The 15,652-nt window shown below is 44.7% G+C and overlaps 1 pseudogene; it reads left to right on the top strand.

Moving 5' to 3' along the window:
* The first annotated feature begins 2,705 nt into the window (after positions 1 to 2,705).
* Positions 2,706 to 2,962, top strand: LOC147617859 (small ribosomal subunit protein eS27y pseudogene; annotated as a pseudogene).
* The last annotated feature ends 12,690 nt before the right edge of the window (positions 2,963 to 15,652 follow it).

The raw sequence follows: 15,652 nt of genomic DNA, 5'->3' as shown, positions 1-15,652 counted from the left end.
CAAGGCTTACCAGTGGATGAGGCCTGGGATCCATTCGGTTTAGAGGGGGAAAGGCGACAGAACCTCTATGGAATTGGTTAAATTCCTATGAGGGATTCCAGTGCAACATGGACATGGTAGAGTTGGCGGACCCAGACCCTATTCAAGAGCTGTCCCAAGAAGAAGAGCTCTCAAAAGCAGTAGGAGTACAGGATTGGACAAAATCTTTGCTCACTCTGGCCTCCTCCTCTGCAAAATAGTGTCTCAACAGATAGAGGTCATAGGTCTAGTAGGGGAACCTGAGTTTTCTCGACAACCTCACAAGAAGGTCTCTCAAGAGGAGTCATCATAGGCACTTATAACCCCTCCTAGACGCACCCACAAGGAGAGGTGTGTAGAGCACCTCAAGGCTTGGGAAGAAGCCTTACACCAGTAGAAGAGATACCCCCCACCAGAGAAATGCATTGGTGATTTCCCTCTGGACAACACCCCAGCCCATGACCCCTCCATCAAGCAGCACTCCGCACTCTTCCACCCACCACTTACCCACCACGAGGAGGTGAGAGAACTGAATCTGGGCACATCAAAGGAGCCACGCCCCATCTTAGTGGCAGCAAGGGTCTGGGAGGACCCTTCCACTCTTCATAGAATCACCGACTTTTTCAAAGAACACCAAGAGACATTTGCATGGACTTACAAGGATCTTCCAGGGATAGACCCAGCCATTTGCACTCACAAAATTTCACAAAAAGAAGGCAGTTGGCCAGTCAGGAAGGGCATCTACCGCATGAATCTAAAATATTCCGAAGTGCGGGAAGAAAGAGCTAGACAAGATGGAAGAGGCAGGTATCATCGTTTTCCCATTGAGCACTCCGAGTGGTTGTCACCTATAGTGGTGATTCCAAAAAAGAAGACCAAGAAGATCAGAATCTGTGTAGACTTCAAATCCCTCAATCAAGGCACTTCGGAAGATGTGGCCAGCCAAGGGTGGTGGTTCAAGTGAAACTCCTGTCTCAACTCACTCTGGTGTTCGTGAAGTGCCAGGTATCGGGTCTCCGTCTCCAAATAAAAAATAAAAAAAACCCCTCTTTGGTTTCTTTTTTCCTTCTTCTTTTACAGGAGACGCAAAAAAAAAACTCTCTCACCCAACCTCCTCACACGGACCAATCTCTCACTCGTCACCCACCCTTTTCCTCTCTCTTCTCCTCTTCCCTCTCTCTTCTCCCCTCAATTCTCCTCACCAACCAACCCAACCTTCCCTTCTCCCCGATTAAGCAAAATTAAAAAAAATCCCCCCTTGTATTTTTTTTCTTTCCCAAAAAAAACCCTCCCTTAATATTTATTTTTCCAAAAAAATCATTTTTTTCCCAAAAAAAATTCGACTCCCCCATCTTAGTTTTCTTTTTTCTATTAAAAGACAAAACAAAACCCCCCCCAAAAAAAAACAAAAACGAAAACACCTGCCACCTCTCTCTTTCTCTTTCTCTCTTTTCCCCCTTACCTCACCCACCGACCACTCCCCTCTCACTCATCCCACCAACCACTCCCCTCTCATAACTCATCGACCAACCGACCAACCACTCCCCTCACACAACTCACCGACCAACCGACCAACCACTCCTCTCTTTCTCCCCCTCACCGACCAACCGACCAACCACTCCCCTCTCACAACTCACCGACCAACTGACCAACCACTCCTCTCTCTTTCTCTTTCTCTCTTTCCCCCTTACCTCACCCACCGACCACTCCCCTCTCACTCATCCCACCAACCACCCCCCTCACACAACTCACCGACCAACCGACCAACCACTCCTCTCTTTCTCCCCCTCACCGACCACCTCCTCTCTCCCTCTCTCTCTCTCTCTCTCCCTCCCTCACCCCACCGACCACCACCTCCCTTCACTCACCGACCACACACTCCTCACCCCCCTCACCTACTCCTCACCTGACCGACCACTCCCCAACCCCCTCACCTCACCGACCACACACTCCCCCAATCCCTCACTCCTCTCCCACCGACTAACCGTCCTACCTCCCCTTGCTTCTCTCCCCCCACAGCTCTCTCCCCCTCATGTCATTCCGCACCGACCAACCCTCCTTGCTCACTCACCCATGCCCCCTCTCTCATCGACCACCCTCTCTCTCTTAATCGACCCCACCTCCCGCAACCCCCACCTCACCGAACCTTAATTGCCCCCCCTTATCTATCACTCACCGTCACCCCCAGCGCTCACTAACCCTCTCTTTCCCCCCTCACCGACCAACCCGACCACCCCCCTCTCCCTCTCTCTCTCTCTCTCTTTCCCCCCTCACCGACCACCCCAGACTCCCTCTCTCGCCTCACCCCCCTCTCCCTCTCTCCTCTCCCACACCGACCAGCCCGCCCCCTCTAACTCATCACCCCGCCTCATCGGCCCCCCTATGCTTAGCCATCTCCTTCGCCAACTTATCGGCCCCCTCACCGTCCTCTGTCTCATGTGTGCAACCCCCCACCCCCTTCGTTGCACTCACCACCCCCCACTCCCCCATCTCCTTCTCTGCCTCACCCACCCCTCTCTCGTGCACCGACCCCCCACCCCTCCAGCGCCCCCTCCCCTGCGCAACAATCACCCCCCCTTCGTCCTCTCTTTCGCAAACTGTGCACCATTGCTCGAGCTCGTTGGTGTTACAAGACATCGCAATAGTGCTAACGGGCTATCCTCAACCTTCCGCCCCTGACGATCATCATGGTTCTCTCTAATGACATTGACTTACTGCACCCTCCAGCAGAGGTGGAAAAAAAACACAAATTGAAACCTCTTGTGCAGTCTCCAAATTCTTTCTTCATGGATGGGAAATGTCATGATTTCTCAGCCTCACCATGGTGTTTAGTCACTCCGAGAGTGTTGTGTTATGTGGAAGCCGTTCTACCATCTTATGCCAGCCAACAGGAGGCTGTGCCCGACTTACTAAGGGTAGTTCATTTAGAAAGAAAGGAGATTGATCAATTTTAGCACATTGTCAAGCTGAGTTCTTTGACTAGCCTCTTGGATTTGTACTATGGGCAAACCTTCCTGTGACGCCTCGCCACACCATTCCCCCCCCTTTAAAAAAAAACAAATATGATAATAATAGTTATTAAAAAAAAACAAACCAAAAGGTTGCTCCCCCTCTTACCTCACTCCTCATCAACCATGCCTTTTCCCCCACCCCACCCCACCCACCCCACCCCATAGACCAACCACCCCACTTTCCCCCACCCCCCTGACCAGCCTCCCCTCTCTCACCTTACTCGTCTCGTCAACTTACCTGATCCCCTCCCCCTCTCTCACTTCCCTCCGTGTGCGGTCACCGTCCCCCTCCCGTCACTCCCCATCAGCATCCTCTCTCATAACCGCCACCTCACCTTTGCATTATGATGCCTCACATGGCCAATCTGAGGTACTTTTGCTGCTGTTGGAGAAGGGTGTGTGGTTGAATGCAATGAATTATCATAGACAGATGCCTCTCATGCTTGCTTACAAAAATGGAAGGGTATTTTGCATTGAGTGGCTTGTGGCATGGGGAGATGATATCCTCATGTTTGCCGCTCCCACCAATGGGAGGACATGTCTCCATTATGCAGTAAAGAGCGGCCACTTTAATTGTGTCCAACAAGTTTTGGATGTTGTCCGAATGCCCATAGTGGCACAAACATGTGGAGCTACACCTCTACACTTGGTAGCCTGATCCAGCCATTCTATAGTAGTTTGCTTGCTTTTAAGTAAGGCATCTCTCATGTGTGCAATGCCTACAAGATCTAGTGGAAGTGGCTGTGGTTTTGGAAGCACATCATTGCATTTTGCAGCACATATAGAGGATCATATAAATGTGTTAAAGAGCTCTTGGCATGGGGTGCAGCTAGGTTGCAGAGAAACTCTCAAGGGCACACCCCTTCATCGCTCTGCAATACCATAACACAGCATGTACATGTGCAGTTTTCCCCTTTGGCTACAGAGCCCTTGGTATGGCCATCTCTGTCAGTTTATGAGCAATCTTGTCCGTCACTTCATCCAGCAAGCTATCACTAACTTGATTCATTTTTATTTATTTTGTATCTCTCTAGAAGGTTTTCCTGGAAGGATCATTGTATGAGGTATGCCTGGGAGCCTGCCTACCGGGGCGGATGTTTTACCCGGAGGCTAGCTTGCCAGAGAACTACCTGTGTTTTTTCTATGGCATTCACCGAGACAGTGAATTAAGTAGTAGTGGGTGACCTATGGATGGAAAGCCAGGTCCTCCACACTCCACCAAGAGTTGCCACCATCACCTCCGACATCTTCGACCCCTCCGACCACTCCGACCACCGTCATCGCCGGTGTGCTCCAACCACTCCGATCATCGGTGCCCTCCGACTGCTCCAACCACTCTGACTGTTGTTCACTGTCGGTGTGCTCTGACCACTCCAATTGGCCAGTGCCCTCCGACTGCTCCAACCACTCCGACCCCCGGTGATGACTCCAACCACCGTCACTGCCAGTTCCCTCCGACCGCCCTGACTGCCAATGCTCTTTGACCCCTCTGCCGTTGGTCCCCTTCGACATCTCATACGTGCATGGCCAGCTCCGATGGCACTCATGGAGGGAACACCCCTCTCCCTTTCCCAAGGTAGGGAGAGATCCTCTTTGAGATCCTGAGCACCATCTTCCTTTCCCCTCTCCCTTTCCCAAGGCAGGGAGAGATCCTCTTATGAGCACCGCCCGAGGAGGAGGACACAGGAGTTAAGGGGAGCACTCTCTCGGAAGCATACACAAAGTCTAGGACACACTCTCATAGAAGAGGACACTCTCTCTGCCTTGGAAAAGGGAGAGGGGAAAGTAATATGGTGCTCAGGATCTCTCCCTGCCTTGGGAAAGGGAGAGGGTGTTGCCTCCATGAGTGCCATCGGAGTTGGCCATGCACGCATGAGATGTCGAAGGGGACCAGCAATCAGAGGGGTCGAAGAGCATTGGCGGTCGGAGGGCAAGGGTCGTGACGGTGGTTGGAGTTATTGGAGGGCACGGCAGCAGTCGGAGCCATCAGAGGGGGGTCGGAGTGGTCGGAGCACACCGGCGGTGGGAGTGGTCGGAGGGCACCGGTGGGTTGGAGCACACCGGTGGTGACGGCGGTCAAAGCGGTCAGAGTGGTCGGAGTAGTCAAAGAGCACACCAGTGTTGATGGCGATCGAAGCGGTCAGAGTGGTCGGAGCAGTCAGAGGGCACGACGGTCGGAGTGGTCAGATCACATCGGCGGTGATGGTGGTCGAAGCGGTCGAAGGGCACTGGCGGTCGGAGCGGTCGGAGATGTTGGAGGTGATGGTGGCAACTCTTGGTGGAGTTTGGAGGACCTAGCTTCCCATCCACAGTATGGCCTAAGACACCTGTAAGACACACAGAGAGGCTAACTATTTGTTTATTGTCGGTGTGGGATGGATGCAGGTAATAGGTTCTACCCTCTCAAATATCTCACAATCTAAGCTTTTGGACACATGGTGTACTACCTGAGAGATTGTCTCATAATTCTGATAACATGATTATTGTAATGATACTCTTGTTTTATAATCATGTTAAACATTTTACTATCGTGGTTCCCGAAATCTTTGGGTTTGGCTGTAGATATGTTATATATTTTAAAAACATACACACACACACTCTCTCTCTCTCTCTCTCTCTCTCTCACACACACACACACACACACACACACACACACACAAACACACACATACACACATGTAAATATTAGTATATACAATATTATGTTTTAGTTACATATACCTATAAATAGAAACATATACTTATACACATATATACGTGTATTTAAAAATATAAATACACACACATACATCATTTTAATTAAATTTGATTAAATTTTAATGTAGTCAGAGATGCATGGTAAGGTGTGCTCAATTTTAATTATATAGATGGATATATTATACACACATACATATATGTATGTATGTATGCATGTATGTATGTATGTATGCATATATAAATGTAAATAAAAACACACACATATACATATAAATTTTTATTTTTATTTATAATATATTAAAAGCTATTTTTTATTCTCTATCTCTCTCTCACTCTCTCTTTTCACCATCTCCCTCTGTACACCTATCTCTCTCTCTCTCTCTCTCTCTCTCTCTCTCTCTCTCTCTCTCGGCCTACCCCATCTCACTCTCTCTCAAGCACAACACATAGATGCAGATGTATGCACATGAATGCTCTCTCTCTCTCTCTCTCTCTCTCTCTCTCTCTCTCTCTCTCTCTCTCTCTCTCTTACACATGCATGCACACACATACATACACACACAAACTCTCTCTCTCTCTCTCTCACACACACATGTACGCACGCACGCACATGCACACCCTCTCTCTCTCTCTCTCTCTCTCTCTCTCATACAAATGCACATACTCTCAAATGTTGAAGCTCACACACACACACACACACACACACACACATGTACACACCTGCACATGCACTAATGCAAGCACGCACTCTTTTTCCCCCCCTTCTCTTCGATATAGACGTGTGTGCATATGTACGTGCATATGCGTGTAAGAGTGTGTGCATGTACATGTGAAAATTTGTATGTGTGCTATGTATACATATGTGTGCTCTATATGTGAGTGTGTGTATGTGTATATATGTTTGTGCTTATGTGTGCAGATATGCATCTATGTTTATGTGCAAGCTTGAGTGTATGTGTGTGTGTAAGTGTACATATCTCTGTTTGTGCACGTGTGTCCATGCATGTGTGTGTGTGTGTTTATGTAGGTGAGGTTTGTGTACGTGTATCCATGCATGCATGTGTGTGTGTGTTTGTGTAGGTGAGTGGACACATATGTATATGCATATACATACGTGAAACTATGTGCATATGTTTATGTAGATGTGTATGTGTGTACATGTGAGCAAGTGTGTGTACGGTTAAGTGTGTGTGCATGTACTATGTGGTGTGCATGCCATGTGTATGCACATGTGTTTATATGTGCAAGTATTTATGTGTGTGTGTTCATGTGTGTGCATGTATGCATGTGCATTCATGTGTATGCATGTATGTGTGCATGTGTACATGTGTGTGTGTGTGTATCTCACAGAGACACACAATCTCCCATGCATGTGTGTGGATGACTCCGCGGATCCTTGCTAGGGAACTTGAAGACAACCGACACAAACACTATGGTTGGGGGAGAAGGGAGCGTGGATCCTCTCAAGGAAGTATACCCACCAAGGATGAGTCAACCTCACTCGCTAGACACGCAAGACCTATGCTCTACACTATCTACCGTGCTCTCTGACCACCACGTATAGCACCGCAGTACCCCTATAGGCCTCACTCACACCACACACACCACTCACACCTCACTCACCTTGCTCACACAAAGAGATAGATAAAACACCAACTGAGCACAACACTACAATCACAATACCCAAAAAGGGATGATACAAGGGAGACTCCGCTCTCTGATAGAAGGACTGTGCTAGAACTCAAGGTGATACACGAGAGTGTCCTCTTCTATGAGAGTGTGTCCGAAACTGTGTGTATGATGTTGAGAGAGTGCTCCCCTTAACTCCTCCTTGTGGGTTCGAGTCCCATCGTGATCGCTAAATTTTATCTAAGCTCTGGATAACTCCACCGGTCCTCGCTAGGGAACTCCAGGACAACCAACACAAACGCTATGGTTGGGGGAGAAGGAAGCGTGGGTCCTCTGAGGGAAGTATACCCGCCAAGGATGAGTCGACCTCACTTGCTAGGCATGAAAGACCTATGCTCTACACTGTCTACCGTGCTCTCCCACCACCACCTAGCACCGCAGTACCCCTATAGGCCTCACTCACACCACACACACCACTCACACCTCACTCACCTCGCTCACACAAAGAGATAGAAAAAACACCAACAAAGTGCAACACTACAATCACAATACCCAAAAGGGATGATACAAGGGAGACTCCACTTTGATAGAAGAACTGTGCTAGAACTCAAGGTGATACAGGAGAGAGTGTCCCAGACTATGTGTAGGCTACCGAGAGAGTGTTGCCCTTAACTCCTCCTTGGGTGTCCTCCTCCTCGAGTGGTGCTCAAGAGGATCTCTCCCCTGCTGCCTTGGGAAAGGGAGAGTGGTGTTGCCTCCATGCACGTATGAGATGTCGAAGGGGACTAGCGGTCAGAGGGGTCGAAGAGCACTGGCGGTCAGAGAGGGGTCGAAGAGCACTGGCGGTCAGAGGGGTCGAAGAGCACTGGCGGTGATGGTGGTTGGAGTCATCGAGGGCACCGGGGGTTGGAGTGGTTAGAGCAAACCGGCGGTTGGAGTGGTTGGAGTCATCGGAGGGCACCGGTGGTCGGAGTGGTTGGAGCACACCGGGGTGACGACGATCAGAGCGGTCAGAGTGATCGGAGAAATTCGTCGAGGGCACCGGCAGTCGAAGTGGTCAGAGCACTCTGGCGTTGATGGTGGTCGGGAGCGGTCGGAGGGCCGCATTAGGGGAAGGTTGAGGTCTATAGGGGGGCCCTTTAAGATGCCATGTGATTAAAAGGTTATTAAGGAAAAGGGCCAATCATGTGAATCTGCCATGTATACAAAAATGTTGGGTGATTAAAGGTGGTCAAAAGATTCTCTAGAAGATGCCTTTTTGTACTTTTCATTCCCAAAAAGTGGAGGGGAAAGTTTTTGAAATTTCGGACATCCATAACTTCTTCATATGAGCTCAAAATTTGTCAGAGATTAGAGATCCAGAATCTACTCGTCATTGAGCTCTTTCCATAGATATGTCACATGATATGGTTTTGCCCACTCAATTTTAAATTCAATTTTGGCGGGAAACTTTGAAATTCAAACTTCTAGCCATTTGAAGAATAAGAAGGTATCTAAAGTCAAAGAAACTTTACATTTTAACAAAAAGTCATTAAAATCATAATATGGCAGCTTAAAGGGCCCCTATAGACCTCAACCTTCCCCTAATGACTAGCGGTCGGAGTGGTCGAAGTGGTCCGAGGTGATGGTGGCAACTCTTGGTGGAGTGTGGAGGACCTGGCTTCCCATCCGCAACGTGCATACAAATAGTTTCACATACACACATATACATGCATATACACCCGCCCTCTCTCTCTCTCTCTCTCACACACACACCTCTCTCTCTCTCTCTCTCTCTCTCTCTCTCTCTCTCTCACTCACGCATACACATGCACATGCACTCTCTCTTCCAACACCCCCTCATACACAAATAGAAACTCTCCCTCTCTCTCTCTCTCGCTACACACACACACACGACACACACACTTTCACGCTTATCTATGTGACTGTGTGTGTACATACACATATCTATGATCGTGTAATATCAACATCATGCTTGCATGCATCGTGCAAGTGTCTTGATCGTGCGCATGTGCCAGTGTGTATATGTGCACATGTTTGTGTGTATGGTGTGAATGTGTGTATGTCTTTATGTGTCCATGTGCGAGTGTGTGTGTGTGTGTGTGTATGTATGTGCAATCATGCAAATGTATCCATGTGTGCATCTTTGTGTCTATGTGTGTGCAAGTATACATGCAAATGTGTATGCATGTGCATCTATGTATACATGTGTGCATGTGTGGGTGTGCATGTCCATGTGTGTACACGTGTACTTATGTATGTGAGTGTGTGTATGTGTGTATATGTATGTGCTTATATGCATGCATGTGCATATATGTGTGTGAAAGCTTGGGTGTGTGTGTGTGTGTCTTCATGTGTGTGCATGTATACATGTACGTTCATGTCTGCATGTGTGTGCATGTATGCATATATGTGTGTGTGTGTCTCTCTCTCTCTCTCTCAGACAATCTCCCACACATGCACACAAACATCCTCTCTCTTCTCACATGCACGCACATACACATGTAATATACCCTCTCTCTCTCTCGCATAGAAACACACCTCTCTGTCTCTCTCATGGATACACATGTACATGCACTCTCTCTTCTCACACCCCCTCACACATGCCTAGAAACACACATCCTCTCTCACGCTCTCTCTCTCTCACACATACACACACACAGACACACACACAGACACATATACATGCACACACGTACACACACACACACACACACTTGCATGCATACGTGATTGTGTAATGCCAACTTCATGCATGCATGCATCGTGCAAGTGTCTTAATTGTGTGTATGTTCTAGTGTGTGTGTATGGTGTGATTGTATGTACGTGGCGTGTACGTTTGGGTTTGTGTGTATCCGTGTGCAAGTGTGTTCATGTACGTGTGTGTGACCATGTGAATATGTCCATGTGTACATCTTTGTGTATGTGTGCGCACGTGCATGTGTGTGTGTGTGTGTGCATGCATGTACTTGTGTGTTATGTATGTACTTGTGTGTATGGATACACATGTATATTGTGTATGTGCAAGCTTGCGTGTGTGCATGTATACACATGTATATTGTGTATTGTGTATGTGCAAGCTTGCGTGTGTGTGTGTGTGTCCGTATAAGTGTGCATATCACTATGTGTGCATGTGTCCATGTGTGTAAGTGTGTGTTTGTGTATGTGTGTATGCATATCATGTGCGTGTGTCTGTGTGGTGTATGTGTATAGATCTATTTATGTATACATGCTTACATACCTATATATACATAGTATATGTATGTATAGGTATCTATATCCTCTCTCTTACACATGGACATAATATAATATTAGAAGATATGTGTGTGTGTGTGTGTGTGTGTGTGTGTGTGTGTGGAGGATGAGGAGGGGGAATTCTTTCTAATGTATATATATATATATATATATATATATATATATATATGATGTATTTATATATACATGCTTGCATACCTATAGATACATACATACATAATATATATATGTATATGTGTATATATATATATGATCTATTTATATATACATGCTTGCATACCTATAGATACATACATACATAATATATATATGTGTATGTATGTATATTCTCTCTCTTACATATACAGATAATATAATATTAAAAGATATATGTGTGTGTATGTGGAGGGGTGAGCAATTTGCTTTCTAATGTGTGTGTGTGTGTGTGTGTGTGTGTGTGTGTATATATAACTCATTCAATGAGCAACTGACTTGATGGTGACAATTAATTGTGAGCCCCAAGGCATCTAGGCATGTGGGAAAGAAACCCCCAAAGGCTATCTTCTCTTCTCTTTTCTCCTTTCTCCTTTTCAAAAATTCTCCCTCTACTTTCTCCACGTGGCAAAGCAAGGAAAACACATAGATAATATGTAATAGATGAACCACCTAATTTAATTTATCATTCGTTACCGTAATGAAAAAGTTTTGGCAAGTCAACTATGCCTATTGTTCTAGCTACTGTCCAAAAACCATTGGAAATTAGAAGTTGCTAGTCGATAGACCTTATTACCTTTGGTAGTGATATTTAATTATCTTTACTTTGTCCTCAATTTTATGATCGCAAAAGCTATTGAATCGAAGGAGTCATTCTCTTTATCTTATTTAAAAGGCAAGGTGGATACTCAATTGCAAAAGTTATGGAAGAGTTCCACCTAGACTTGAATTGATGTTAGTGACTTGCGATTGAGATCTAAAAGCTGCAGTGTTATTTCTTACATGGGTGAGGGGTTTTTTTCACACTTGTCAGACTCGACTATCACTAGAACACAATGAATGCCTAAAGAAGCCTCCAGTCGACCATTTGTGGCATGGACCAAAAATTGCCACACGAAACGCGCCTACTACTGGGCCAACAGCTGAGCTAGTAGCCGTGTCAATAGTTAGGTGATAGCCACATGAGAGCAGCCAGTCTTGAGCTATTCTAGTAGCTGGGCCAATAGCCTGGCTAGGCCTACAACAAAGAAAACATGGGGCTTCCCTTCAATGCACTCCAGAAACAACAACAACTGATAGTTTTTAAAGTGCATGCAAGGGGAGTCTACTATTTTCTTGCTTGTGCATGTGCAAGTGAACCTGAAGACAACCATATTCACATTTAAACATTTAAAGACAGCAAATTTTAAAGTGCATGCAAGGGGAGTCTACTATTTTCTTGCTTGTGCATGTGCAAGTGAACATGAAGACAACCATATTCACATTTAAACATTTAAAGATAAAAGACAACAAATTTTACACAACACTAAGGCCAAATATAGTTTTCATTACTTAATCCCTGAAGAAGTACAACCCGAATGGGGCAAAAATTAGTAATGCCTTATCATAGGCGAAAGAAAACGATAACAAAATAATAGCCTAGGGAGTTGGAGCTATATTGAGGTTCTCATCACAAAAGGGATGTTTGTCGTCATCATCTCCACCTTTCTCATCAATCATCAATGCCAAGATGTACCTCAATCCTCTTGAGAAAACCAATGATAGCTTAATTAAGTTGCTCCTCGTTGATGACTCCACCCACATGCAACCATTGCCAAGTCTCATTATCTAGATGGTAGCGTTGGTAATCCATATCTACCCCTCATCTATCCCTATAAATAGATGAACAAGAATCATTTCCTACAAAGAAAGAGAAGTGGTCAATAAATTGAACATTCATTTAGAATAAACATAAACATGCGAAGCAATAACTTATATGATGTGAAGGATTCAAGAACTTACAAAATGGTCCTTCCAAAAACGATCCTTCTCACCCAATCCCCAACTCATCAAGCCAAACTTCTCCATTTGTGAGTGACAGGTTGAATTTTTATTATTACCACTCCTATTTATCTCTTGCATATTAGATGCACTTTCTAAAAGAACACATAATGGATCAACATAATATAAAGCACTGGATTGCAAAAGGAAGGGGAGAATAAACAATATTACTTGTAACAACTTGATAACAAACTGATGGTGTCTGTGCCTTGTGGGTAAGGAGCTTTGATAGTGATCTAGGCAGACTTTGGGGGATGGAGAGAATGCCTTTTTTACAAGAGTCTTGAACACAATGAACTCGATGATGAACTAAGGCTACCAAACTAGTCTATATATAGTACCTAGGGTCGATATGGATGTAGGTTGGCTACATTGGCCTAGTCCCAAATTACTAAAACTAACCACATCATCTGACTAGGAGAGCAGTTTCCATAGCCATCTAAGAACATCCACTAAGCATGCATAACACTGCACACGAACACTTCATCTATCAAGTGTAACACAAGATGTAATTGACTAGTGAGGATAGTTCTTGGGAGATTCTCCTCTATCATGCACACTGCCTCTACTGCCATTACTAAGGCTACATCAATAGTGGATGGCTGGATCTCCTTAGAAATTATGTACCTAAGATGGATTTGAGTCCATTTAATTAGCATGACATGTCTCACAAACTAGCACAACATGCTAGAAATTTAGTTTTTCATACCTCACCACCGCCTCCATTTTGTAGATGGCGTGCCGTACTTTTTGATCTCCACAACAATACTATCATCTTGACTAGTGAGAATAGTTCTTGGGAGGTTCTCCTCTATCATGGACACTGTCTCTACTGCCATTACTAAGGCTACATCAATAGTGGATGGATGGATCTCCTTAGAAATTATGTACCTAAGATGGAGTTGAGTCCATTTAATTAGCATGACATGTCTTACAAACTAGCACAACATGCTAGAAATTTAGTTTTTCATACCTCACCACCACCTCCATTTTGTAGATGCCTCCCGTACTTTTTGATCTTCACACCCGCTAATGCATATGGGAAGAATGAACTATATAACAAAAAACATTGCAATCAATGTTATATAATTACAATAAAAGACCATCATGCCACTTATATAAGTAAATTGAACATACCTGAAACATCTTGTGACAATTATGCATTTTTGAACCATATAATTGAGTTACGCTTTTCTTCTTTGTTTTTGTGTGAATACCCCCTTTAAAGAATGCATGACACCTGTAGGGGCACAAAAGAAGGCAATTCAATCCTTCAGTCTATTCTCCTCATTATTTATCAAGATCCAACGTGATTTAGGTAAACTTGCACTCATGTTCTCTTGAACTATTGTCCAAGTGTTGGGAAGACGTTCAATCAATCTCAAGTCCTCTCCAAACTGCTAAAGAATCTCTCTTGCCAATTATGTGGTCCCAAATATTCAATGTTATATTTTTTATGATGTGCATCAGATCTAGATAATGATTGATTCTTAACTTTGTCCAATATGGAAGACGAAAGAAGTTTGAGTACCTTGTCATTCTCGACAGTGGTGTATGGGATGATCCTCTCCACAATACTTCCCAATCTCTTACTATTAGAGAATGTGGTGTACTACTTTGTAGGTGGAACAAACTTCTCATGATCAAATGAAAAAAATCCATGATGGTCTTCATACATGATCTTCTTGAGATACATAGGCTATGATGTAACAAGCGATGGCATTGTGACCGGATGTTGTGAGTCCTAATTATGCACAATGCACAAATAAAATATATTCAGAGCCATCTAATATTAGATAATTCAAATCAAATGGAAGGTGAATGAGAATATAAAACATATCAGACATCCATACCCAATATAATTTGTAAGTGAAGTGGCTCGTCCTTGAATTCCAACCACTCCTCTTCTATGTGTTACCATGCCAGTGGATCCACAGGGACCCTCTTCATGCCATCGGCGGTGGAATGATTATGTGCATGCCATGTCATGAGTTTGGCAAAAGACTAGTATCAGAACATGTGTTGAATCCAAGGTATGATAGGAAAATGCCTCAACACCTTTTGAGGAATTATCGTACCTTGGAAATCACTTCGATAACAAGAGACTCCACATTTCGGACATTGAGTTGCACCCTGAAATAGCACACAATCATTAACACATGCATCTATACATTTGTAATCCATGCCAAGTGCCATCAATACTCCCCTAGAATGTGGCCTTATTCTTGGCATCTTGTTGTCTGAAGGAAGCATATTCTTCATGATCCTACAAAGAGTTTGAGAGAATTTTAAATATTATTTATAAAAGGTATGTTATATCAAAATTGTAAATTGCTAACCACAAGAGTTAAGGACTCACTAAAAGAGGTTTGTAACACTAGCATTGCTCCAACCATACATGGTTTGCAAGTTTAGGAACTCCAAGGTCGCACGAAGGGTGGAGTATGCATACCCCTCATAGAGTGGAGTGCAAATGGCTTGTCATAAATAATTGATCTTCCTCAATTGAGGCTTAGGGCTCCTCCTCTCCTTCTTTCTCAAAAAGTCATCCATTATCTCGTTCAAGCCCAAATCTTCATCACCTTATGTCGAGCACGTGGGATCACCCCAATTGAATCATGGAGGTCTTTAAAGCCTTTACATAACCATCCACTAAACGTAGAGTAATGAGGCAAAGACTCCTTCATTCTACGACATACCTCCTCGTCCTCGTCCTCATCCTAAAAAACATGTACTTTATGAATAACTAAATCATGTGCATAAGAACTTATGTACACTCACCAAACTAGCCGTGTGTCGTACATATTCGAATTGGCTATAATCTTACATATTCGAATATCGTGATTCGACGTAAACGCACAATTTCTCCCTTGCATCTCTTGCATGGACATGGAATATTCTTCTGATGTAACCACTCATGCCGACTTCACATGGGTGCCTCATCATCATTGAAAGAGGAATGTGTCGATGATCGTCTATGCATGGTGGGGACCTAAAAAGAAACTCACAAAATACAAGTGTGAAAACTC

Source organism: Cibotium barometz, chromosome 36, assembly GCF_041138505.1.
Source record: "Cibotium barometz isolate CiBa-2024 chromosome 36, ASM4113850v1, whole genome shotgun sequence".
Classification (NCBI taxonomy): domain Eukaryota; kingdom Viridiplantae; phylum Streptophyta; class Polypodiopsida; order Cyatheales; family Cibotiaceae; genus Cibotium; species Cibotium barometz.
Note: the sequence above shows the minus strand (reverse complement) of the source record. Positions and strands in the feature narration are given on the sequence as shown.